The sequence below is a fragment of the Oncorhynchus mykiss genome, chromosome 1 (genome assembly GCF_057628025.1).
Source record: "Oncorhynchus mykiss isolate SJ-2025 chromosome 1, ASM5762802v1, whole genome shotgun sequence".
In the NCBI taxonomy this organism is placed as follows: Eukaryota; Metazoa; Chordata; class Actinopteri; order Salmoniformes; family Salmonidae; genus Oncorhynchus; species Oncorhynchus mykiss.
The window spans coordinates 1,192,028-1,216,522 of NC_143022.1; the positions used below are offsets into that span (position 1 = coordinate 1,192,028).

A 24,495-nucleotide genomic window follows, 5' to 3' on the forward strand; every position below is an offset into this window, starting at 1 on the left:
CGGTAAGGCAGGGTTAGGGAGTCTGCTGTCGGTAGGGCAGGGTTAGGGAGTCTGCTGTCGGTAGGGGTAGGGAGTCTGATGTTGGTAGGGTAGGGAGTCTTTTGTCGGTAGGGTAAGGAGTCTCCTGCCGGTAGGGTAGGGGTAGGGAGTTTGCTGTCGGTAGGGTTAGGGAGTTTGCTGTCGGTAGGGTAGGGGTAGAGAGTCTGCTGTCGGTAGGGTTAGGGAGTCTGCTGTCGGTAGGGTAAGGTTAGGGAGTCTGCTGTCGGTAGGGTAGGTGTAGGGAGTCTGCTGTCGGTAGGGCAGGGTTAGGGAGTCTGCTGTCGGTAGGGCAGGGTTGGGGAGTCTGCTGTCGGTAGGATAGGGTTGGGGAGTCTGCTGTCGGTAGGATAGGGTTGGGGAGTCTGCGGTAGGATAGGGTTGGGGAGTCTGCTGTCGGTAGGGGTAGGGAGTCTGCTGTCGGTAGAGGTAGGGAGTCTGCTGTCGGTAGGGGTAGGGAGTCTGCTGTCGGTAGGGGTAGGGGTAGGGAGTTTGCTGTCGGTAGGGTTAGGGAGTTTGCTGTCGGTAGGGTAAGGTTAGGGAGTCTGCTGTCGGTAGGGTAGGTGTAGGGAGTCTGCTGTCGGTAGGGTAAGGTTAGGGAGTCTGCTGTCGGTAGGGTAGGTGTAGGAAGTCTGCTGTCGGTAGGGCAGGGTTAGGGAGTCTGCAGTCGGTAGGGCAGGGTTGTGGAGTCTGCTGTATGTAGGATAGGGTTGGGGAGTCTGCTGTCGGTAGGATAGGGTTGGGGAGTCTGCGGTAGGATAGGGTTGGGGACTCTGCTGTCGGTAGGGGTAGGGAGTCTGCTGTCGGTAGGGGTAGGGAGTCTGCTGTCGGTAAGGGTAGGGAGTCTGCTGTCGGTAGGGTAGGGAGTCTGCTGTCGGTAGGGTAGGGAGTCTGCTGTCGGTAGGGGTAGGGAGTCTGCTGTCGGTAGGGGTAGGGAGTCTGCTATCGGTAGGGTAGGGTTAGGGAGTCTGCTGTCGGTAGGGTAGGGTTAGGGAGTCTGCTGTCGGTAGGGTAGGGGTAGGGAGTCTGATGTCGGTAGGGTAGGGGTAGGGAGTCTGCTGTCGGTAGTGTAGGGGTAGGGAGTCTGCTGTCGGTAGGGTAGGGGTAGGGAGTCTGCTGTCGTTAGGGTAGGGTTAGGGAGTCTGCTGTCGGTAGGGTTTGGGAGTCTGCTGTCGGTGGGGTAGGGGAGTCTGCTGTCGGTAGGGTTAGGGAGTCTGCTGTCGGTAGGGGTAGGGAGTCTGCCGTCGGTAGGGTAAGGTTAGGGAGTCTGCTGTCGGTAGGGTAGGGTTAGGGAGTCTGCTGTCGGTAGGGTAGGGGTCGGGAGTCTGCTGTCGGTAGGGCAGGGTTAGGGAGTCTGCTGTCGGTAGGGCAGGGTTAGGGAGTCTGCTGTCGGTAGGGCAGGGTTAGGGAATCTGTTGTCGGTAGGGCAGGGTTAGGGAGTCTGCTGTTGGTAGGGTAGGGGTAGGGAGTCTTTTGTCGGTAAGGTAAGGAGTCTCCTGCCGGTAGGGTAGGGGTAGGGAGTTTGCTGTCGGTAGGGTTAGGGAGTTTGCTGTCGGTAGGGTAGGGGTAGGGAGTCTGCTGTCGGTAGGGGTAGGGAGTCTGCTGTCGGTAGGGGTAGGGAGTCTGCTGTCGGTCTCCTGCCGGTAGGGTAGGGGTAGGGAGTTTGCTGTCGGTAGGGTTAGGGAGTTTGCTGTCGGTAGGGTAGGGGTAGAGAGTCTGCTGTCGGTAGGGTTAGGGAGTCTGCTGTCGGTAGGGTAAGGTTAGGGAGTCTGCTGTCGGTAGGGTAGGTGTAGGGAGTCTGCTGTCGGTAGGGCAGGGTTAGGGAGTCTGCTGTCGGTAGGGCAGGGTTGGGGAGTCTGCTGTCGGTAGGATAGGGTTGGGGAGTCTGCTGTCGGTAGGATAGGGTTGGGGAGTCTGCGGTAGGATAGGGTTGGGGAGTCTGCTGTCGGTAGGGGTAGGGAGTCTGCTGTCGGTAGAGGTAGGGAGTCTGCTGTCGGTAGGGGTAGGGAGTCTGCTGTCGGTAGGGGTAGGGGTAGGGAGTTTGCTGTCGGTAGGGTTAGGGAGTTTGCTGTCGGTAGGGTAAGGTTAGGGAGTCTGCTGTCGGTAGGGTAGGTGTAGGGAGTCTGCTGTCGGTAGGGTAAGGTTAGGGAGTCTGCTGTCGGTAGGGTAGGTGTAGGAAGTCTGCTGTCGGTAGGGCAGGGTTAGGGAGTCTGCAGTCGGTAGGGCAGGGTTGTGGAGTCTGCTGTATGTAGGATAGGGTTGGGGAGTCTGCTGTCGGTAGGATAGGGTTGGGGAGTCTGCGGTAGGATAGGGTTGGGGACTCTGCTGTCGGTAGGGGTAGGGAGTCTGCTGTCGGTAGGGGTAGGGAGTCTGCTGTCGGTAAGGGTAGGGAGTCTGCTGTCGGTAGGGTAGGGAGTCTGCTGTCGGTAGGGTAGGGAGTCTGCTGTCGGTAGGGGTAGGGAGTCTGCTGTCGGTAGGGGTAGGGAGTCTGCTATCGGTAGGGTAGGGTTAGGGAGTCTGCTGTCGGTAGGGTAGGGTTAGGGAGTCTGCTGTCGGTAGGGTAGGGGTAGGGAGTCTGATGTCGGTAGGGTAGGGGTAGGGAGTCTGCTGTCGGTAGTGTAGGGGTAGGGAGTCTGCTGTCGGTAGGGTAGGGGTAGGGAGTCTGCTGTCGTTAGGGTAGGGTTAGGGAGTCTGCTGTCGGTAGGGTTTGGGAGTCTGCTGTCGGTGGGGTAGGGGAGTCTGCTGTCGGTAGGGTTAGGGAGTCTGCTGTCGGTAGGGGTAGGGAGTCTGCCGTCGGTAGGGTAAGGTTAGGGAGTCTGCTGTCGGTAGGGTAGGGTTAGGGAGTCTGCTGTCGGTAGGGTAGGGGTCGGGAGTCTGCTGTCGGTAGGGCAGGGTTAGGGAGTCTGCTGTCGGTAGGGCAGGGTTAGGGAGTCTGCTGTCGGTAGGGCAGGGTTAGGGAATCTGTTGTCGGTAGGGCAGGGTTAGGGAGTCTGCTGTTGGTAGGGTAGGGGTAGGGAGTCTTTTGTCGGTAAGGTAAGGAGTCTCCTGCCGGTAGGGTAGGGGTAGGGAGTTTGCTGTCGGTAGGGTTAGGGAGTTTGCTGTCGGTAGGGTAGGGGTAGGGAGTCTGCTGTCGGTAGGGGTAGGGAGTCTGCTGTCGGTAGGGGTAGGGAGTCTGCTGTCGGTAAGGCAGGGTTAGGGAGTCTGCTGTCGGTAGGGCAGGGTTAGGGAGTCTGCTGTCGGTAGGGGTAGGGAGTCTGATGTTGGTAGGGTAGGGAGTCTTTTGTCGGTAGGGTAAGGAGTCTCCTGCCGGTAGGGTAGGGGTAGGGAGTTTGCTGTCGGTAGGGTTAGGGAGTTTGCTGTCGGTAGGGTAGGGGTAGAGAGTCTGCTGTCGGTAGGGTTAGGGAGTCTGCTGTCGGTAGGGTAAGGTTAGGTAGTCTGCTGTCGGTAGGGTAGGTGTAGGGAGTCTGCTGTCGGTAGGGCAGGGTTAGGGAGTCTGCTGTCGGTAGGGCAGGGTTAGGGAGTCTGCTGTCGGTAGGGAAGGGTTAGGGAGTCTGCTGTCGGTAGGGCAGGGTTAGGGAGTTTGCTGTCGGTAGGGCAGGGTTAGGGAGTCTGCTGTCCTGTTGTCGGTAGGGCAGGGTTAGGGAGTCTGCTGTCGGTAGGGGTAGGGAGTCTGCTGTTGGTAGGGTAGGGGTAGGGAGTCTGCTGTCGGTAGGGGTAGGGAGTCTGCTGTCGGTAGGGTTAGGGAGTCTGCTGTCGGTATGGTAAGGTTAGGGAGTCTGCTGTCGGTAGGGTAGGGGTAGGGAGTCTGCTGTCGGTAGGGCAGGGTTAGGGAGTCTGCTGTCGGTAGGGCAGGGTTAGGGAGTCTGCTGTCGGTAGGGCAGGGTTAGGGAGTCTGCTGTTGGTAGGGTAGGGGTAGGGAGTCTTTGTCGGTAGGGTAAGGTTAGGGAGTCTGCTGTCGGTAGGGTAGGGGTAGGGAGTCTGCTGTCGGTAGGGCAGGGTTAGGGAGTCTGCTGTCGGTAGGGCAGGGTTAGGGAGTCTGCTGTCGGTAGGGCAGGGTTAGGGAGTCTGCTGTCGGTAGGGCAGGGTTAGGGAGTCTGCTGTCGGTAGGGCAGGGTTAGGGAGTCTGCTGTCGGTAGGTCAGGGTTAGGGAGTCTGCTGTCGGTAGGGGTAGGGAGTCTGCTGTTTGTAGGGTAGGGGTAGGGAGTCTTTTGTTGGTAGGGTAAGGAGTCTCCTTCCGGTAGGGTAGGGGTAGGGAGTTTTCTGTCAGTAGGGTTAGGGAGTTTGCTGTCGGTAGGGGTAGGTTAGGGAGTCTGCTGTCGGTAGGGTAGGGGTAGGGAGTCTGCTGTCGGTAGGGTAGGGGTACGGAGTCTGCTGTCGGTAGGGCAGGGGTAGGGAGTCTGCTGTCGGTAGGGCAGGGTTAGGGAATCTGCTGTCGGTAGGGCAGGGTTAGGGAGTCTGCTGTTGGTAGGGTAGGGGTAGGGAGTCTTTTGTCGGTAGGGTAAGGAGCCTCCTGCCGGTAGGGTAGGGGTAGGGAGTTTGCTGTCGGTAGGGTTAGGGAGTTTGCTGTCGGTAGGGTAGGGGTAGGGAGTCTGCTCTCGGTAGGGGTAGGGAGTCTGCTGTCGGTAGGTTAAGGTTAGGGAGTCTGCTGTCGGTAGGGTAGGGGTAGGGAGTCTGCTGTCGGTAGGGTAGGGGTAGGGAGTCTGCTGTCGGTAGGGTAGGGGTAGGGAATCTGCTGTCGGTAGGGCAGGGTTAGGGAGTCTGCTGTCGGTAGGGCAGGGTTAGGGATCTGCTGTCGGTAGGGTTAGGGAGTCTGCTGTCGGTAGGGTAAGGTTAGGGAGTCTGCTGTCGGTAGGGTAAGGTTAGGGAGTCTGCTGTCGATAGGGTAGGGTTAGGGAGTCTGCTGTCGGTATGGTAGGGAGTCTGCTGTCGGTAGGGGTAGGGAGTCTGCTATCGGTAGGGTAGGGTTAGGGAGTCTGCTGTCGGTAGGGCAGGGTTAGGGATCTGCTGTCGGTAGGGTAGGGAGTCTGCTGTCGGTAGGGGTAGGGAGTCTGCTGTCGGTAGGTTAGGGAGTCTGCTGTCGGTAGGGTAGGGGTAGGGAGTCTGCTGTCGGTAGGGTAGGGGTAGGGAGTCTGCTGTCGGTAGGGTAGGGGTAGGGAATCTGCTGTCGGTAGGGCAGGGTTAGGGAGTCTGCTGTCGGTAGGGCAGGGTTAGGGATCTGCTGTCGGTAGGGTTAGGGAGTCTGCTGTCGGTAGGGTAAGGTTAGGGAGTCTGCTGTCGGTAGGGTAAGGTTAGGGAGTCTGCTGTCGATAGGGTAGGGTTAGGGAGTCTGCTGTCGGTATGGTAGGGAGTCTGCTGTCGGTAGGGGTAGGGAGTCTGCTATCGGTAGGGTAGGGTTAGGGAGTCTGCTGTCGGTAGGGCAGGGTTAGGGATCTGCTGTCGGTAGGGTAGGGAGTCTGCTGTCGGTAGGGGTAGGGAGTCTGCTGTCGGTAGGGGTAGGGAGTATGCTATCGGTAGGGTAGGGTTAGGGAGTCTGCTGTCAATAGGGTAGGGTTAGGGAGTCTGCTGTCGGTAGGGTAGGGGTAGGGAGTCTGCTCTCGGTAGGGGTAGGGAGTCTGCTGTCGGTAGGTTAAGGTTAGGGAGTCTGCTGTCGGTAGGGTAGGGGTAGGGAGTCTGCTGTCGGTAGGGTAGGGGTAGGGAGTCTGCTGTCGGTAGGGTAGGGGTAGGGAATCTGCTGTCGGTAGGGCAGGGTTAGGGAGTCTGCTGTCGGTAGGGCAGGGTTAGGGATCTGCTGTCGGTAGGGTTAGGGAGTTTGCTGTCGGTAGGGTAGGGGTAGGGAGTCTGCTCTCGGTAGGGGTAGGGAGTCTGCTGTCGGTAGGTTAAGGTTAGGGAGTCTGCTGTCGGTAGGGTAGGGGTAGGGAGTCTGCTGTCGGTAGGGTAGGGGTAGGGAGTCTGCTTTCGGTAGGGTAGGGGTAGGGAATCTGCTGTCGGTAGGGCAGGGTTAGGGAGTCTGCTGTCGGTAGGGCAGGGTTAGGGATCTGCTGTCGGTAGGGTTAGGGAGTCTGCTGTCGGTAGGGTAAGGTTAGGGAGTCTGCTGTCGGTAGGGTAAGGTTAGGGAGTCTGCTGTCGATAGGGTAGGGTTAGGGAGTCTGCTGTCGGTATGGTAGGGAGTCTGCTGTCGGTAGGGGTAGGGAGTCTGCTATCGGTAGGGTAGGGTTAGGGAGTCTGCTGTCGGTAGGGCAGGGTTAGGGATCTGCTGTCGGTAGGGTAGGGAGTCTGCTGTCGGTAGGGGTAGGGAGTCTGCTGTCGGTAGGGGTAGGGAGTCTGCTGTCGGTAGGGTAAGGTTAGGGAGTCTGCTGTCGATAGGGTAGGGTTAGGGAGTCTGCTGTCGGTATGGTAGGGAGTCTGCTGTCGGTAGGGGTAGGGAGTCTGCTATCGGTAGGGTAGGGTTAGGGAGTCTGCTGTCGGTAGGGCAGGGTTAGGGATCTGCTGTCGGTAGGGTAGGGAGTCTGCTGTCGGTAGGGGTAGGGAGTCTGCTGTCGGTAGGGGTAGGGAGTCTGCTATCGGTAGGGTAGGGTTAGGGAGTCTGCTGTCAATAGGGTAGGGTTAGGGAGTCTGCTGTCGGTAGGGTAGGGGTAGGGAGTCTGCTCTCGGTAGGGGTAGGGAGTCTGCTGTCGGTAGGTTAAGGTTAGGGAGTCTGCTGTCGGTAGGGTAGGGGTAGGGAGTCTGCTGTCGGTAGGGTAGGGGTAGGGAGTCTGCTGTCGGTAGGGTAGGGGTAGGGAATCTGCTGTCGGTAGGGCAGGGTTAGGGAGTCTACTGTCGGTAGGGCAGGGTTAGGGATCTGCTGTCGGTAGGGTTAGGGAGTTTGCTGTCGGTAGGGTAGGGGTAGGGAGTCTGCTCTCGGTAGGGGTAGGGAGTCTGCTGTCGGTAGGTTAAGGTTAGGGAGTCTGCTGTCGGTAGGGTAGGGGTAGGGAGTCTGCTGTCGGTAGGGTAGGGGTAGGGAGTCTGCTTTCGGTAGGGTAGGGGTAGGGAATCTGCTGTCGGTAGGGCAGGGTTAGGGAGTCTGCTGTCGGTAGGGCAGGGTTAGGGATCTGCTGTCGGTAGGGTTAGGGAGTCTGCTGTCGGTAGGGTAAGGTTAGGGAGTCTGCTGTCGGTAGGGTAAGGTTAGGGAGTCTGCTGTCGATAGGGTAGGGTTAGGGAGTCTGCTGTCGGTATGGTAGGGAGTCTGCTGTCGGTAGGGGTAGGGAGTCTGCTATCGGTAGGGTAGGGTTAGGGAGTCTGCTGTCGGTAGGGCAGGGTTAGGGATCTGCTGTCGGTAGGGTAGGGAGTCTGCTGTCGGTAGGGGTAGGGAGTCTGCTGTCGGTAGGGGTAGGGAGTCTGCTGTCGGTAGGGGTAGGGTTAGGGAGTCTGCTGTCGATAGGGTAGGGTTAGGGAGTCTGCTGTCGGTAGGGTAGGGGTAGGGAGTCTGCTGTCGGTAGGGTAGGGGTAGGGAGTCTGCTGTCGGTAGGGTAGGGGTAGGGAGTCTGCTGTCGGTAGTGTAGGGGTAGGGAGTCTGCTGTCGGTAGGGTAGGGGTAGGGAGTCTGCTGTCGGTAGGGTAGGGTTAGGGAGTCTGCTGTCGGTAGGGTAGGGTTTGGGAGTCTGCTGTCGGTGGGGTAGGGGAGTCTGCTGTCGGTAGGGTTAGGGAGTCTGCTGTCGGTAGGGGTAGGGAGTCTGCCGTCGGTAGGTGTAGGGAGTCTGCTGTCGGTAGGGGTACGGAGTCTGCTGTCGGTAGGGTTAGTTTAGGGAGTCTGCTGTCGGTAGGGCAGGGTTAGGGAGTCTGCTGTCGGTAGGGCAGGGTTAGGGAGTCTGCTGTCGGTAGGGAAGGGTTAGGGAGTCTGCTGTCGGTAGGGCAGGGTTAGGGAGTCTGCTGTCGGTAGGGCAGGGTTAGGGAGTCTGCTGTCGGTAGGGTAAGGTTAGGGAGTCTGCTGTCGGTAGGGTAGGGTTAGGGAGTCTGCTGTCGGTAGGGTAGGGGTCGGGAGTCTGCTGTCGGTAGGGCAGGGTTAGGGAGTCTGCTGTCGGTAGGGCAGGGTTAGGGAATCTGTTGTCGGTAGGGCAGGGTTAGGGAGTCTGCTGTTGGTAGGGTAGGGGTAGGGAGTCTTTTGTCGGTAGGGTAAGGAGTCTCCTGCCGGTAGGGTAGGGGTAGGGAGTTTGCTGTTGGTAGGGTTAGGGAGTTTGCTGTCGGTAGGGTAGGGGTAGGGAGTCTGCTCTCGGTAGGGGTAGGGAGTCTGCTGTCGGTAGGTTAAGGTTAGGGAGTCTGCTGTCGGTAGGGTAGGGGTAGGGAGTCTGCTGTCGGTAGGGTAGGGGTACGGAGTCTGCTGTCGGTAGGGTAGGGGTAGGGAGTCTGCTGTCGGTAGGGTAGGGGTAGGGAGTCTGCTGTCGGTAGGGTAAGGTTAGGGAGTCTGCTGTCGGTAGGGCAGGGTTAGGGAGTCTGCTGTCGGTAGGGCAGGGTTAGGTAGTCTGCTGTCGGTAGGGCAGGGTTAGGGATCTGCTGTCGGTAGGGTTAGGGAGTCTGCTGTCGGTAGGGTAAGGTTAGGGAGTCTGCTGTCGGTAGGGTATGGTTAGGGAGTCTGCTGTCGGTAGGGTAGGGTTAGGGAGTCTGCTGTCGGTAGGGTAGGGGTCGGGAGTCTGCTGTCGGTAGGGCAGGGTTAGGGATCTGCTGTCGGTAGGGTAGGGAGTCTGCTGTCGGTAGGGGTAGGGAGTCTGCTGTCGGTAGGTTAGGGAGTCTGCTGTCGGTAGGGTATGGTTAGGGAGTCTGCTGTCGGTAGGGTAGGGTTAGGGAGTCTGCTGTCGGTAGGGTAGGGGTCGGGAGTCTGCTGTCGGTAGGGCAGGGTTAGGGATCTGCTGTCGGTATGGTAGGGAGTCTGCTGTCGGTAGGGGTAGGGAGTCTGCTATCGGTAGGGTAGGGTTAGGGAGTCTGCTGTCGGTAGGGCAGGGTTAGGGATCTGCTGTCGGTAGGGTAGGGAGTCTGCTGTCGGTAGGGGTAGGGAGTCTGCTGTCGGTAGGTTAGGGAGTCTGCTGTCGGTAGGGTAGGGGTAGGGAGTCTGCTGTCGGTAGGGTAGGGGTAGGGAGTCTGCTGTCGGTAGGGTAGGGGTAGGGAATCTGCTGTCGGTAGGGCAGGGTTAGGGAGTCTGCTGTCGGTAGGGCAGGGTTAGGGATCTGCTGTCGGTAGGGTTAGGGAGTCTGCTGTCGGTAGGGTAAGGTTAGGGAGTCTGCTGTCGGTAGGGTAAGGTTAGGGAGTCTGCTGTCGATAGGGTAGGGTTAGGGAGTCTGCTGTCGGTATGGTAGGGAGTCTGCTGTCGGTAGGGGTAGGGAGTCTGCTATCGGTAGGGTAGGGTTAGGGAGTCTGCTGTCGGTAGGGCAGGGTTAGGGATCTGCTGTCGGTAGGGTAGGGAGTCTGCTGTCGGTAGGGGTAGGGAGTCTGCTGTCGGTAGGGGTAGGGAGTATGCTATCGGTAGGGTAGGGTTAGGGAGTCTGCTGTCAATAGGGTAGGGTTAGGGAGTCTGCTGTCGGTAGGGTAGGGGTAGGGAGTCTGCTCTCGGTAGGGGTAGGGAGTCTGCTGTCGGTAGGTTAAGGTTAGGGAGTCTGCTGTCGGTAGGGTAGGGGTAGGGAGTCTGCTGTCGGTAGGGTAGGGGTAGGGAGTCTGCTGTCGGTAGGGTAGGGGTAGGGAATCTGCTGTCGGTAGGGCAGGGTTAGGGAGTCTGCTGTCGGTAGGGCAGGGTTAGGGATCTGCTGTCGGTAGGGTTAGGGAGTTTGCTGTCGGTAGGGTAGGGGTAGGGAGTCTGCTCTCGGTAGGGGTAGGGAGTCTGCTGTCGGTAGGTTAAGGTTAGGGAGTCTGCTGTCGGTAGGGTAGGGGTAGGGAGTCTGCTGTCGGTAGGGTAGGGGTAGGGAGTCTGCTTTCGGTAGGGTAGGGGTAGGGAATCTGCTGTCGGTAGGGCAGGGTTAGGGAGTCTGCTGTCGGTAGGGCAGGGTTAGGGATCTGCTGTCGGTAGGGTTAGGGAGTCTGCTGTCGGTAGGGTAAGGTTAGGGAGTCTGCTGTCGGTAGGGTAAGGTTAGGGAGTCTGCTGTCGATAGGGTAGGGTTAGGGAGTCTGCTGTCGGTATGGTAGGGAGTCTGCTGTCGGTAGGGGTAGGGAGTCTGCTATCGGTAGGGTAGGGTTAGGGAGTCTGCTGTCGGTAGGGCAGGGTTAGGGATCTGCTGTCGGTAGGGTAGGGAGTCTGCTGTCGGTAGGGGTAGGGAGTCTGCTGTCGGTAGGGGTAGGGAGTCTGCTGTCGGTAGGGTAAGGTTAGGGAGTCTGCTGTCGATAGGGTAGGGTTAGGGAGTCTGCTGTCGGTATGGTAGGGAGTCTGCTGTCGGTAGGGGTAGGGAGTCTGCTATCGGTAGGGTAGGGTTAGGGAGTCTGCTGTCGGTAGGGCAGGGTTAGGGATCTGCTGTCGGTAGGGTAGGGAGTCTGCTGTCGGTAGGGGTAGGGAGTCTGCTGTCGGTAGGGGTAGGGAGTCTGCTATCGGTAGGGTAGGGTTAGGGAGTCTGCTGTCAATAGGGTAGGGTTAGGGAGTCTGCTGTCGGTAGGGTAGGGGTAGGGAGTCTGCTCTCGGTAGGGGTAGGGAGTCTGCTGTCGGTAGGTTAAGGTTAGGGAGTCTGCTGTCGGTAGGGTAGGGGTAGGGAGTCTGCTGTCGGTAGGGTAGGGGTAGGGAGTCTGCTGTCGGTAGGGTAGGGGTAGGGAATCTGCTGTCGGTAGGGCAGGGTTAGGGAGTCTGCTGTCGGTAGGGCAGGGTTAGGGATCTGCTGTCGGTAGGGTTAGGGAGTTTGCTGTCGGTAGGGTAGGGGTAGGGAGTCTGCTCTCGGTAGGGGTAGGGAGTCTGCTGTCGGTAGGTTAAGGTTAGGGAGTCTGCTGTCGGTAGGGTAGGGGTAGGGAGTCTGCTGTCGGTAGGGTAGGGGTAGGGAGTCTGCTTTCGGTAGGGTAGGGGTAGGGAATCTGCTGTCGGTAGGGCAGGGTTAGGGAGTCTGCTGTCGGTAGGGCAGGGTTAGGGATCTGCTGTCGGTAGGGTTAGGGAGTCTGCTGTCGGTAGGGTAAGGTTAGGGAGTCTGCTGTCGGTAGGGTAAGGTTAGGGAGTCTGCTGTCGATAGGGTAGGGTTAGGGAGTCTGCTGTCGGTATGGTAGGGAGTCTGCTGTCGGTAGGGGTAGGGAGTCTGCTATCGGTAGGGTAGGGTTAGGGAGTCTGCTGTCGGTAGGGCAGGGTTAGGGATCTGCTGTCGGTAGGGTAGGGAGTCTGCTGTCGGTAGGGGTAGGGAGTCTGCTGTCGGTAGGGGTAGGGAGTCTGCTGTCGGTAGGGGTAGGGTTAGGGAGTCTGCTGTCGATAGGGTAGGGTTAGGGAGTCTGCTGTCGGTAGGGTAGGGGTAGGGAGTCTGCTGTCGGTAGGGTAGGGGTAGGGAGTCTGCTGTCGGTAGGGTAGGGGTAGGGAGTCTGCTGTCGGTAGTGTAGGGGTAGGGAGTCTGCTGTCGGTAGGGTAGGGGTAGGGAGTCTGCTGTCGGTAGGGTAGGGTTAGGGAGTCTGCTGTCGGTAGGGTAGGGTTTGGGAGTCTGCTGTCGGTGGGGTAGGGGAGTCTGCTGTCGGTAGGGTTAGGGAGTCTGCTGTCGGTAGGGGTAGGGAGTCTGCCGTCGGTAGGTGTAGGGAGTCTGCTGTCGGTAGGGGTACGGAGTCTGCTGTCGGTAGGGTTAGTTTAGGGAGTCTGCTGTCGGTAGGGCAGGGTTAGGGAGTCTGCTGTCGGTAGGGCAGGGTTAGGGAGTCTGCTGTCGGTAGGGAAGGGTTAGGGAGTCTGCTGTCGGTAGGGCAGGGTTAGGGAGTCTGCTGTCGGTAGGGCAGGGTTAGGGAGTCTGCTGTCGGTAGGGTAAGGTTAGGGAGTCTGCTGTCGGTAGGGTAGGGTTAGGGAGTCTGCTGTCGGTAGGGTAGGGGTCGGGAGTCTGCTGTCGGTAGGGCAGGGTTAGGGAGTCTGCTGTCGGTAGGGCAGGGTTAGGGAATCTGTTGTCGGTAGGGCAGGGTTAGGGAGTCTGCTGTTGGTAGGGTAGGGGTAGGGAGTCTTTTGTCGGTAGGGTAAGGAGTCTCCTGCCGGTAGGGTAGGGGTAGGGAGTTTGCTGTTGGTAGGGTTAGGGAGTTTGCTGTCGGTAGGGTAGGGGTAGGGAGTCTGCTCTCGGTAGGGGTAGGGAGTCTGCTGTCGGTAGGTTAAGGTTAGGGAGTCTGCTGTCGGTAGGGTAGGGGTAGGGAGTCTGCTGTCGGTAGGGTAGGGGTACGGAGTCTGCTGTCGGTAGGGTAGGGGTAGGGAGTCTGCTGTCGGTAGGGTAGGGGTAGGGAGTCTGCTGTCGGTAGGGTAAGGTTAGGGAGTCTGCTGTCGGTAGGGCAGGGTTAGGGAGTCTGCTGTCGGTAGGGCAGGGTTAGGTAGTCTGCTGTCGGTAGGGCAGGGTTAGGGATCTGCTGTCGGTAGGGTTAGGGAGTCTGCTGTCGGTAGGGTAAGGTTAGGGAGTCTGCTGTCGGTAGGGTATGGTTAGGGAGTCTGCTGTCGGTAGGGTAGGGTTAGGGAGTCTGCTGTCGGTAGGGTAGGGGTCGGGAGTCTGCTGTCGGTAGGGCAGGGTTAGGGAGTCTGCTGTCGGTAGGGCAGGGTTAGGGAATCTGTTGTCGGTAGGGCAGGGTTAGGGAGTCTGCTGTTGGTAGGGTAGGGGTAGGGAGTCTTTTGTCGGTAAGGTAAGGAGTCTCCTGCCGGTAGGGTAGAGGTAGGGAGTTTTCTGTCGGTAGGGTTAGGGAGTTTGCTGTCGGTAGGGTAGGGGTAGGGAGTCTGCTGTCGGTAGGGGTAGGGAGTCTGCTGTCGGTAATGCAGGGTTAGGGAGTCTGCTGTCGGTAGGGCAGGGTTAGGGAGTCTGCTGTCGGTAGGGGTAGGGAGTCTGCTGTTGGTAGGGTAGGGGTAGGGAGTCTTTTGTCGGTAGGGTAAGGAGTCTCCTGCCGGTAGGGTAGGGGTAGGGAGTTTGCTGTCGGTAGGGTTAGGGAGTTTGCTGTCGGTAGCGTAGGGGTAGGGAGTCTGCTGTCGGTAGGGTAAGGTTAGGGAGTCTGCTGTCGGTAGGGCAGGGTTAGGGAGTCTGCTGTCGGTAGGGCAGGGTTAGGGAGTCTGCTGTCGGTAGGGCAGGGTTAGGGATCTGCTGTCGGTAGGGTTAGGGAGTCTGCTGTCGGTAGGGTAAGGTTAGGGAGTCTGCTGTCGGTAGGGTAAGGTTATGGAGTCTGCTGTCGGTAGGGTAGGGTTAGGGAGTCTGCTGTCGGTAGGGTAGGGGTCGGGAGTCTGCTGTCGGTAGGGCAGGGTTAGGGAGTCTGCTGTCGGTAGGGCAGTTTTAGGGAATCTGTTGTCGGTAGGGCAGGGTTAGGGAGTCTGCTGTTGGTAGGGTAGGGGTAGGGAGTCTTTTGTCGGTAAGGTAAGGAGTCTCCTGCCGGTAGGGTAGGGGTAGGGAGTTTGCTGTCGGTAGGGTTAGGGAGTTTGCTGTCGGTAGGGTAGGGGTAGGGAGTCTGCTGTCGGTAAGGGTAGGGAGTCTGCTGTCGGTAAGGCAGGGTTAGGGAGTCTGCTGTCGGTAGGGCAGGGTTAGGGAGTCTGCTGTCGGTAGGGGTAGGGAGTCTGCTGTTGGTAGGGTAGGGGTAGGGAGTCTTTTGTCGGTAGGGTAAGGAGTCTCCTGCCGGTAGGGTAGGGGTAGGGAGTTTGCTGTCGGTAGGGTTAGGGAGTTTGCTGTCGGTAGCGTAGGGGTAGGGAGTCTGCTGTCGGTAGGGGTAGGGAGTCTGCTGTCGGTAGGGTTAGGGAGTCTGCTGTCGGTAGGGCAGGGTTAGGGAGTCTGCTGTCGGTAGGGCAGGGTTGGGGAGTCTGCTGTCGGTAGGATAGGGTTGGGGAGTCTGCTGTCGGTAGGGGTAGGGAGTCTGCTGTTGGTAGGGTAGGGGTAGGGAGTCTTTTGTCGGTAGGGTAAGGAGTCTCCTGCCGGTAGGGTAGGGGTAGGGAGTTTGCTGTCGGTAGGGTTAGAGAGTTTGCTGTCGGTAGCGTAGGGGTAGGGAGTCTGCTGTCGGTAGGGGTAGGGAGTCTGCTGTCGGTAGGGTTAGGGAGTCTGCTGTCGGTAGGGTAAGGTTAGGGAGTCTGCTGTCGGTAGGGTAGGTGTAGGGAGTCTGCTGTCGGTAGGGCAGGGTTAGGGAGTCTGCTGTCGGTAGGGCAGGGTTGGGGAGTCTGCTGTCGGTAGGATAGGGTTGGGGAGTCTGCTGTCGGTAGGATAGGGTTGGGGAGTCTGCGGTAGGATAGGGTTGGGGAGTCTGCTGTCGGTAGGGGTAGGGAGTCTGCTGTCGGTAGGGGTAGGGAGTCTGCTGTCGGTAGGGAGTCTGCTGTCGGTAGGGGTAGGGAGTCTGCTGTTGGTAGGGGTAGGGAGTCTGCTATCGGTAGGGTAGGGTTAGGGAGTCTGCTGTCGGTAGGGTAGGGTTAGGGTGTCTGCTGTCGGTAGGGTAGGGGTAGGGAGTCTGCTGTCGGTAGGGTAGGGGTAGGGAGTCTGCTGTCGGTAGGGTAGGGGTAGGGAGTCTGCTGTCGGTAGTGTAGGGGTAGGGAGTCTGCTGTCGGTAGGGTAGGGGTAGGGAGTCTGCTGTCGGTAGGGTAGGGTTAGGGAGTCTGCTGTCGGTAGGGCAGGGTTAGGGATCTGCTGTCGGTAGGGTAAGGTTAGGGAGTCTGCTGTCGGTAGGGTAAGGTTAGGGAGTCTGCTGTCGGTAGGGTAGGGTTAGGGAGTCTGCTGTCGGTTCGGTAGGGGTCGGGAGTCTGCTGTCGGTAGGGCAGGGTTAGGGAGTCTGCTGTCGGTAGGGTAGGGGTCGGGAGTCTGCTGTTGGTAGGGTAGGGGTAGGGAGTCTTTTGTCGGTAGGGTAAGGAGTCTCCTGCCGGTAGGGTAGGGGTAGGGAGTTTGCTGTCGGTAGGGTTAGGGAGTTTGCTGTCGGTAGCGTAGGGGTAGGGAGTCTGCTGTCGGTAGGGGTAGGGAGTCTGCTGTCGGTAGGGTTAGGGAGTCTGCTGTCGGTAGGGCAGGGTTAGGGAGTCTGCTGTCGGTAGGGCAGGGTTGGGGAGTCTGCTGTCGGTAGGATAGGGTTGGGGAGTCTGCTGTCGGTAGGGGTAGGGAGTCTGCTGTTGGTAGGGTAGGGGTAGGGAGTCTTTTGTCGGTAGGGTAAGGAGTCTCCTGCCGGTAGGGTAGGGGTAGGGAGTTTGCTGTCGGTAGGGTTAGGGAGTTTGCTGTCGGTAGCGTAGGGTTAGGGAGTCTGCTGTCGGTAGGGGTAGGGAGTCTGCTGTCGGTAGGGTTAGGGAGTCTGCTGTCGGTAGGGTAAGGTTAGGGAGTCTGCTGTCGGTAGGGTAGGTGTAGGGAGTCTGCTGTCGGTAGGGCAGGGTTAGGGAGTCTGCTGTCGGTAGGGCAGGGTTGGGGAGTCTGCTGTCAGTAGGATAGGGTTGGGGAGTCTGCTGTCGGTAGGATAGGGTTGGGGAGTCTGCGGTAGGATAGGGTTGGGGAGTCTGCTGTCGGTAGGGGTAGGGAGTCTGCTGTCGGTAGGGGTAGGGAGTCTGCTGTCGGTAGGGAGTCTGCTGTCGGTAGGAGTAGGGAGTCTGCTGTTGGTAGGGGTAGGGAGTCTGCTATCGGTAGGGTAGGGTTAGGGAGTCTGCTGTCGGTAGGGTAGGGTTAGGGAGTCTGCTGTCGGTAGGGTAGGGGTAGGGAGTCTGCTGTCGGTAGGGTAGGGGTAGGGAGTCTGCTGTCGGTAGGGTAGGGGTAGGGAGTCTGCTGTCGGTAGTGTAGGGGTAGGGAGTCTGCTGTCGGTAGGGTAGGGGTAGGGAGTCTGCTGTCGGTAGGGTAGGGTTAGGGAGTCTGCTGTCGGTAGGGCAGGGTTAGGGATCTGCTGTCGGTAGGGTAAGGTTAGGGAGTCTGCTGTCGGTAGGGTAAGGTTAGGGAGTCTGCTGTCGGTAGGGTAGGGTTAGGGAGTCTGCTGTCGGTAGGGTAGGGGTCGGGAGTCTGCTGTCGGTAGGGCAGGGTTAGGGAATCTGTTGTCGGTAGGGCAGGGTTAGGGAGTCTGCTGTTGGTAGGGTAGGGGTAGGGAGTCTTTTGTCGGTAAGGTAAGGAGTCTCCTGCCGGTAGGGTAGGGGTAGGGAGTTTGCTGTCGGTAGGGTTAGGGAGTTTGCTGTCGGTAGGGTAGGGGTAGGGAGTCTGCTGTCGGTAGGGGTAGGGAGTCTGCTGTCGGTAAGGCAGGGTTAGGGAGTCTGCTGTCGGTAGGGCAGGGTTAGGGAGTCTGCTGTCGGTAGGGGTAGGGAGTCTGCTGTTGGTAGGGTAGGGGTAGGGAGTCTTTTGTCGGTAGGGTAAGGAGTCTCCTGCCGGTAGGGGTAGGGAGTTTGCTGTCGGTAGGGTTAGGGAGTTTGCTGTCGGTAGCGTAGGGGTAGGGAGTCTGCTGTCGGTAGGGGTAGGGAGTCTGCTGTCGGTAGGGTTAGGGAGTCTGCTGTCGGTAGGGCAGGGTTAGGGAGTCTGCTGTCGGTAGGGCAGGGTTGGGGAGTCTGCTGTCGGTAGGATAGGGTTGGGGAGTCTGCTGTCGGTAGGGGTAGGGAGTCTGCTTTTGGTAGGGTAGGGGTAGGGAGTCTTTTGTCGGTAGGGTAGGGGTAGGGAGTCTCCTGCCGGTAGGGTAGGGGTAAGGAGTTTGCTGTCGGTAGGGTTAGGGAGTTTGCTGTCGGTAGCGTAGGGGTAGGGAGTCTGCTGTCGGTAGGGGTAGGGAGTCTGCTGTCGGTAGGGTTAGGGAGTCTGCTGTCGGTAGGGTAGGTGTAGGGAGTCTGCTGTCGGTAGGGCAGGGTTGGGGAGTCTGCTGTCGGTAGGATAGGGTTGGGGAGTCTGCTGTCGGTAGGATAGGGTTGTGGAGTCTGCGGTAGGATAGGGTTGGGGAGTCTGCTGTCGGTAGGGGTAGGGAGTCTGCTGTCGGTAGGGGTAGGGAGTCTGCTGTCGGTAGGGAGTCTGCTGTCGGTAGGGGTAGGGAGTCTGCTGTCGGTAGGGGTAGGGAGTCTGCTATCGGTAGGGTAGGGTTAGGGACTCTGCTGTCGGTAGGGTAGGGTTAGGGAGTCTGCTGTCGGTAGGGTAGGGGTAGGGAGTCTGCTGTCGGTAGGGTAGGGGTAGGGAGTCTCCTGTCGGTAGGGTAGGGGTAGGGAGTCTGCTGTCGGTAGGGCAGGGTTAGGGAGTCTGCTGTCGGTAGGGCAGGGTTGGGGAGTCTGCTGTCGGTAGGATAGGGTTGGGGAGTCTGCTGTCTGCTGTCGGTAGGGCAGGGTTAGGGAATCTGTTGTCGGTAGGGCAGGGTTAGGGAGTCTGCTGTCGGTAGGGCAGGGTTAGGGAGTCTGCTGTCGGTAGGGCAGGGTTAGGGAGTCTGCTGTCGGTAGGGGTAGGGAGTCTGCTGTTGGTAGGGTAGGGGTAGGGAGTCTTTTGTCGGTAGGGTAAGGAGTCTCCTGCCGGTAGGGTAGGGGTAGGGAGTTTGCTGTCGGTAGGGTTAGGGAGTTTGCTGTCGGTAGGGTTAGGGAGTTTGCTGTCGGTAGGGTAGGGGTGGGGAGTCTGCTGTCGGTAGGGTAGGGGTAGGGAGTCTGCTGTCGGTAGGGTAGGGGTAGGGAGTCTGCTGTCGGTAGGGCAGGGTTAGGGAGTCTGCTGTCGGTAGGGCAGGGTTAGGGAGTCTGCTGTCGGTAGGGCAGGGTTAGGGAGTCTGCTGTCGGTAGGGCAGGGTTAGGGAGTCTGCTGTCGGTAGGGCAGGGTTAGGGATCTGCTGTCGGTAGGGTTAGGGAGTCTGCTGTCGGTAGGGTAAGGTTAGGGAGTCTGCTGTCGGTAGGGTAAGGTTAGGGAGTCTGCTGTCGGTAGGGTAGGGTTAGGGAGTCTGCTGTCGGTAGGGTAGGGGTCGGGAGTCTGCTGTCCGTAGGGCAGGGTTAGGGAGTCTGCTGTCGGTAGGGCAGGGTTAGGGAATCTGTTGTCGGTAGGGCAGGGTTAGGGAGTCTGCTGTTGGTAGAGTAGGGGTAGGGAGTCTTTTGTCGGTAAGGTAAGGAGTCTCCTGCCGGTAGGGTAGGGGTAGGGAGTTTGCTGTCGGTAGGGTTAGGGAGTTTGCTGTCGGTAGGGTAGGGGTAGGGAGTCTGCTGTCGGTAAGGCAGGGTTAGGGAGTCTGCTGTCGGTAGGGCAGGGTTAGGGAGTCTGCTGTCGGTAGGGGTAGGGAGTCTGCTGTTGGTAGGGGTAGGGAGTCTTTTGTCGGTAGGGTAAGGAGTCTCCTGCCGGTAGGGTAGGGGTAGGGAGTTTGCTGTCGGTAGGGTTAGGGAGTTTGCTGTCGGTAGCGTAGGGGTAGGGAGTCTGCTGTCGGTAGGGGTAGGGAGTCTGCTGTCGGTAGGGTTAGGGAGTCTGCTGTCGGTAGGGTAAGGTTAGGGAGTCTGCTGTCGGTAGGGTAGGTGTAGGGAGTCTGCTGTCGGTAGGGCAGGGTTAGGGAGTCTGCTGTCGGTAGGGCAGGGTTGGGGAGTCTGCTGTCGGTAGGATAGGGTTGGGGAGTCTGCGGTAGGATAGGGTTGGGGAGTCTGCGGTAGGATAGGGTTGGGGAGTCTGCTGTCGGTAGGGGTAGGGAGTCTGCTGTCGGTAGGGGTAGGGAGTCTGCTGTCGGTAGGGGTAGGGAGTCTGCTGTCGGTAGGGTAGGGGTAGGGAGTCTGCTGTCGGTAGTGTAGGGGTAGGGAGTCTGCTGTCGGTAGGGTAGGGGTAGGGAGTCTGCTGTCGGTAGGGTAGGGTTAGGGAGTCTGCTGTCGGTAGGGTAGGGTTTGGGAGTCTGCTGTTGGTGGGGTTAGGGAGTCTGCTGTCGGTAGGGGTAGGGAGTCTGCCGTCGGTAGGGGTAGGGAGTCTGCTGTCGGTAGGGTAGGGGTAGGGAGTCTGCTGTCGGTAGGGTTAGTTTAGGGAGTCTGCTGTCGGTAGGGTAGGGGTAGGGAGTCTGCTGTCGGTAGGGCAGGGTTAGGGAGTCTGCTGTCGGTAGGGCAGGGTTAGGGAGTCTGCTGTCGGTAGGGCAGGGTTAGGGAGTCTGCTGTCGGTAGGGCAGGGGTAGGGAGTCTGCTGTCGGTAGGGCAGGGTTAGGGAGTCTGCTGTCGGTAGGGGTAGGGAGTCTGCTGTTGGTAGGGTAGGGGTAGGGAGTCTGCTGTCGGTAGGGGTAGGGAGTCTGCTGTCGGTAGGGTTAGGGAGTCTGCTGTCGGTAGGGCAGGGTCAGGGAGTCTGCTGTCGGTAGGGCAGGGTTAGGGAGTCTGCTGTCGGTAGGGCAGGGTTAGGGAGTCTGCTGTTGGTAGGGTAGGGGTAGGGAGTCTTTTGTCGGTAGGGTAAGGAGTCTCCTTCCGGTAGGGTAGGGGTAGGGAGTTTGCTGTCAGTAGGGTTAGGGAGTTTGCTGTCGGCAGGGTTAGGGAGTCTGCTGTTGGTAGGGTAGGGGTAGGGAGTCTTTTGTCGGTAGGGTAAGGAGTCTCCTTCCGGTAGGGTAGGGGTAGGGAGTTTGCTGTCAGTAGGGTTAGGGAGTCTGCTGTCGGTAGGGGTAGGGAGTCTGCTGTCGGTAGGGTAAGGTTAGGGAGTCTGCTGTCGGTAGGGTAGGGGTAGGGAGTCTGCTGTCGGTAGGGTAGGGGTACGGAGTCTGCTGTCGGTAGGGCAGGGGTAGGGAGTCTGCTGTCGGTAGGGCAGGGTTAGGGAATCTGCTGTCGGTAGGGCAGGGTTAGGGAGTCTGCTGTTGGTAGGGTAGGGGTAGGGAGTCTTTTGTCGGTAGGGTAAGGAGTCTCCTGCCGGTAGGGTAGGGGTAGGGAGTTTGCTGTCGGTAGGGTTAGGGAGTTTGCTGTCGGTAGGGTAGGGGTAGGGAGTCTGCTCTCGGTAGGGGTAGGGAGTCTGCTGTCGGTAGGGCAGGGTTAGGGAGTCTGCTGTCGGTTGGGCAGGGTTAGGGAGTCTCCTGCCGGTAGGGTAGGGGTAGGGAGTTTGCTGTCGGTAGGGTTAGGGAGTTTGCTGTCGGTAGGGTAGGGGTAGGGAGTCTGCTGTCGGTAGGGGTAGGGAGTCTGCTGTCGGTAGGGGTAGGGAGTCTGCTGTCGGTAGGGTTAGGGAGTCTGCTGTCGGTAGGGTAAGGTTAGGGAGTCTGCTGTCGGTAGGGTAGGTGTAGGGAGTCTGCTGTCGGTAGGGCAGGGTTAGAGAGTCTGCTGTCGGTAGGGCAGGGTTGGGGAGTCTGCTGTCGGTAGGATAGGGTTGGGGAGTCTGCTGTCGGTAGGATAGGGTTGGGGAGTCTGCGGTAGGATAGGGTTGGGGAGTCTGCTGTCGGTAGGGGTAGGGAGTCTGCTGTCGGTAGGGGTAGGGAGTCTGCTGTCAGTAGGGAGTCTGCTGTCGGTAGGGGTAGGGAGTCTGCTGTCGGTAGGGGTAGGGAGTCTGCTATCGGTAGGGTAGGGTTAGGGAGTCTGCTGTCAGTAGGGTAGGGTTAGGGAGTCTGCTGTCGGTAGGGTAGGGGTAGGGAGTCTGCTGTTGGTAGGGTAGGGGTAGGGAGTCTGCTGTCGGTAGGGTAGGGGTAGGGAGTCTGCTGTCGGTAGTGTAGGGGTAGGGAGTCTGCTGTCGGTAGGGTAGGGGTAGGGAGTCTGCTGTCGGTAGGGTAGGGTTAAGGAGTCTGCTGTCGGTAGGGTAGGGTTTGGGAGTCTGCTGTCGGTAGGGTAGGGTTAGGGAGTCTGCTGTCGGTAGGGTAAGGTTAGGGAGTCTGCTGTCGGTAGGGTAGGTGTAGGGAGTCTGCTGTCGGTAGGGCAGGGTTAGGGAGTCTGCTGTCGGTAGGGCAGGGTTGGGGAGTCTGCTGTCGGTAGGATAGGGTTGGGGAGTCTGCTGTCGGTAGGATAGGGTTGGGGAGTCTGCGGTAGGATAGGGTTGGGGAGTCTGCTGTCGGTAGGGGTAGGGAGTCTGCTGTCGGTAGGGGTAGGGAGTCTGCTGTCGGTAGGGGTAGGGAGTCTGCTGTTGGTAGGGGTAGGGAGTCTTTTGTCGGTAGGGTAAGGAGTCTCCTGCCGGTAGGGTAGGGGTAGGGAGTTTGCTGTCGGTAGGGTTAGGGAGTTTGCTGTCGGTAGCGTAGGGGTAGGGAGTCTGCTGTCGGTAGGATAGGGTTGGGGAGTCTGCGGTAGGATAGGGTTGGGGAGTCTGCGGTAGGATAGGGTTGGGGAGTCTGCTGTCGGTAGGGGTAGGGAGTCTGCTGTCGGTAGGGGTAGGGAGTCTGCTGTCGGTAGGGGTAGGGAGTCTGCTGTCGGTAGGGTAGGGTTAGGGAGTCTGCTGTCGGTAGGGTAGGGGTAGGGAGTCTGCTGTCGGTAGGGTAGGGGTAGGGAGTCTGCTGTCGGTAGGGTAGGGGTAGGGAGTCTGCTGTCGGTAGTGTAGGGTTAGGGAGTCTGCTGTCGGTAGGGTAGGGGTAGGGAGTCTGCTGTCGGTAGGGTAGGGTTAGGGAGTCTGCTGTCGGTAGGGTAGGGTTTGGGAGTCTGCTGTCGGTGGGGTTAGGGAGTCTGCTGTCGGTAGGGGTAGGGAGTCTGCCGTCGGTAGGGGTAGGGAGTCTGCTGTCGGTAGGGTAGGGGTAGGGAGTCTGCTGTCGGTAGGGTTAGTTTAGGGAGTCTGCTGTCGGTAGGGTAGGGGTAGGGAGTCTGCTGTCGGTAGGGCAGGGTTAGGGAGTCTGCTGTCGGTAGGGCAGGGTTAGGGAGTCTGCTGTCGGTAGGGCAGGGTTAGGGAGTCTGCTGTCGGTAGGGCAGGGGTAGGGAGTCTGCTGTCGGTAGGGCAGGGTTAGGGAGTCTGCTGTCGGTAGGGCAGGGTTAGGGAGTCTGCTGTCGGTAGGGCAGGGTTAGGGAGTCTGCTGTCGGTAGGGCAGGGGTAGGGAGTCTGCTGTCGGTAGGGCAGGGTTAGGGAGTCTTTTGTCGGTAGGGTAAGGAGTCTCCTGCCGGTAGGGTAGGGGTAGGGAGTTTGCTGTCGGTAGGGTTAGGGAGTTTGCTGTCGGTAGGGTAGGGGTAGGGAGTCTGCTCTCGGTAGGGGTAGGGAGTCTGCTGTCGGTAGGGCAGGGTTAGGGAGTCTGCTGTCGGTTGGGCAGGGTTAGGGAGTCTCCTGCCGGTAGGGTAGGGGTAGGGAGTTTGCTGTCGGTAGGGTTAGGGAGTTTGCTGTCGGTAGGGTAGGGGTAGGGAGTCTGCTGTCGGTAGGGGTAGGGAGTCTGCTGTCGGTAGGGGTAGGGAGTCTGCTGTCGGTAGGGTTAGGGAGTCTGCTGTCGGTAGGGTAAGGTTAGGGAGTCTGCTGTCGGTAGGGTAGGTGTAGGGAGTCTGCTGTCGGTAGGGCAGGGTTAGAGAGTCTGCTGTCGGTAGGGCAGGGTTGGGGAGTCTGCTGTCGGTAGGATAGGGTTGGGGAGTCTGCTGTCGGTAGGATAGGGTTGGGGAGTCTGCGGTAGGATAGGGTTGGGGAGTCTGCTGTCGGTAGGGGTAGGGAGTCTGCTGTCGGTAGGGGTAGGGAGTCTGCTGTCAGTAGGGAGTCTGCTGTCGGTAGGGGTAGGGAGTCTGCTGTCGGTAGGGGTAGGGAGTCTGCTATCGGTAGGGTAGGGTTAGGGAGTCTGCTGTCGGTAGGGTAGGGTTAGGGAGTCTGCTGTCGGTAGGGTAGGGGTAGGGAGTCTGCTGTTGGTAGGGTAGGGGTAGGGAGTCTGCTGTCGGTAGGGTAGGGGTAGGGAGTCTGCTGTCGGTAGTGTAGGGGTAGGGAGTCTGCTGTCGGTAGGGTAGGGGTAGGGAGTCTGCTGTCGGTAGGGTAGGGTTAAGGAGTCTGCTGTCGGTAGGGTAGGGTTTGGGAGTCTGCTGTCGGTAGGGTAGGGTTAGGGAGTCTGCTGTCGGTAGGGTAAGGTTAGGGAGTCTGCTGTCGGTAGGGTAGGTGTAGGGAGTCTGCTGTCGGTAGGGCAGGGTTAGGGAGTCTGCTGTCGGTAGGGCAGGGTTGGGGAGTCTGCTGTCGGTAGGATAGGGTTGGGGAGTCTGCTGTCGGTAGGATAGGGTTGGGGAGTCTGCGGTAGGATAGGGTTGGGGAGTCTGCTGTCGGTAGGGGTAGGGAGTCTGCTGTCGGTAGGGGTAGGGAGTCTGCTGTCGGTAGGGGTAGGGAGTCTGCTGTTGGTAGGGGTAGGGAGTCTTTTGTCGGTAGGGTAAGGAGTCTCCTGCCGGTAGGGTAGGGGTAGGGAGTTTGCTGTCGGTAGGGTTAGGGAGTTTGCTGTCGGTAGCGTAGGGGTAGGGAGTCTGCTGTCGGTAGGATAGGGTTGGGGAGTCTGCGGTAGGATAGGGTTGGGGAGTCTGCGGTAGGATAGGGTTGGGGAGTCTGCTGTCGGTAGGGGTAGGGAGTCTGCTGTCGGTAGGGGTAGGGAGTCTGCTGTCGGTAGGGGTAGGGAGTCTGCTGTCGGTAGGGTAGGGTTAGGGAGTCTGCTGTCGGTAGGGTAGGGGTAGGGAGTCTGCTGTCGGTAGGGTAGGGGTAGGGAGTCTGCTGTCGGTAGGGTAGGGGTAGGGAGTCTGCTGTCGGTAGTGTAGGGTTAGGGAGTCTGCTGTCGGTAGGGTAGGGGTAGGGAGTCTGCTGTCGGTAGGGTAGGGTTAGGGAGTCTGCTGTCGGTAGGGTAGGGTTTGGGAGTCTGCTGTCGGTGGGGTTAGGGAGTCTGCTGTCGGTAGGGGTAGGGAGTCTGCCGTCGGTAGGGGTAGGGAGTCTGCTGTCGGTAGGGTAGGGGTAGGGAGTCTGCTGTCGGTAGGGTTAGTTTAGGGAGTCTGCTGTCGGTAGGGTAGGGGTAGGGAGTCTGCTGTCGGTAGGGCAGGGTTAGGGAGTCTGCTGTCGGTAGGGCAGGGTTAGGGAGTCTGCTGTCGGTAGGGCAGGGTTAGGGAGTCTGCTGTCGGTAGGGCAGGGGTAGGGAGTCTGCTGTCGGTAGGGCAGGGTTAGGGAGTCTGCTGTCGGTAGGGCAGGGTTAGGGAGTCTGCTGTCGGTAGGGCAGGGTTAGGGAGTCTGCTGTCGGTAGGGCAGGGGTAGGGAGTCTGCTGTCGGTAGGGCAGGGTTAGGGAGTCTTTTGTCGGTAGGGTAAGGAGTCTCCTGCCGGTAGGGTAGGGGTAGGGAGTTTGCTGTCGGTAGGGTTAGGGAGTTTGCTGTCGGTAGGGTAGGGGTAGGGAGTCTGCTCTCGGTAGGGGTAGGGAGTCTGCTGTCGGTAGGGCAGGGTTAGGGAGTCTGCTGTCGGTTGGGCAGGGTTAGGGAGTCTCCTGCCGGTAGGGTAGGGGTAGGGAGTTTGCTGTCGGTAGGGTTAGGGAGTTTGCTGTCGGTAGGGTAGGGGTAGGGAGTCTGCTGTCGGTAGGGGTAGGGAGTCTGCTGTCGGTAGGGGTAGGGAGTCTGCTGTCGGTAGGGTTAGGGAGTCT

General features: G+C 59.4%; 1 protein-coding gene across 1 annotated transcript in view; it reads left to right on the forward strand.

Annotated features, from left to right (window-relative positions):
- slc9a7 (solute carrier family 9 member 7) overlaps positions 1–24,495 on the forward strand; it is a 303,023-nt gene that overhangs the window by 194,511 nt on the left and 84,017 nt on the right. The window lies entirely within an intron of this gene.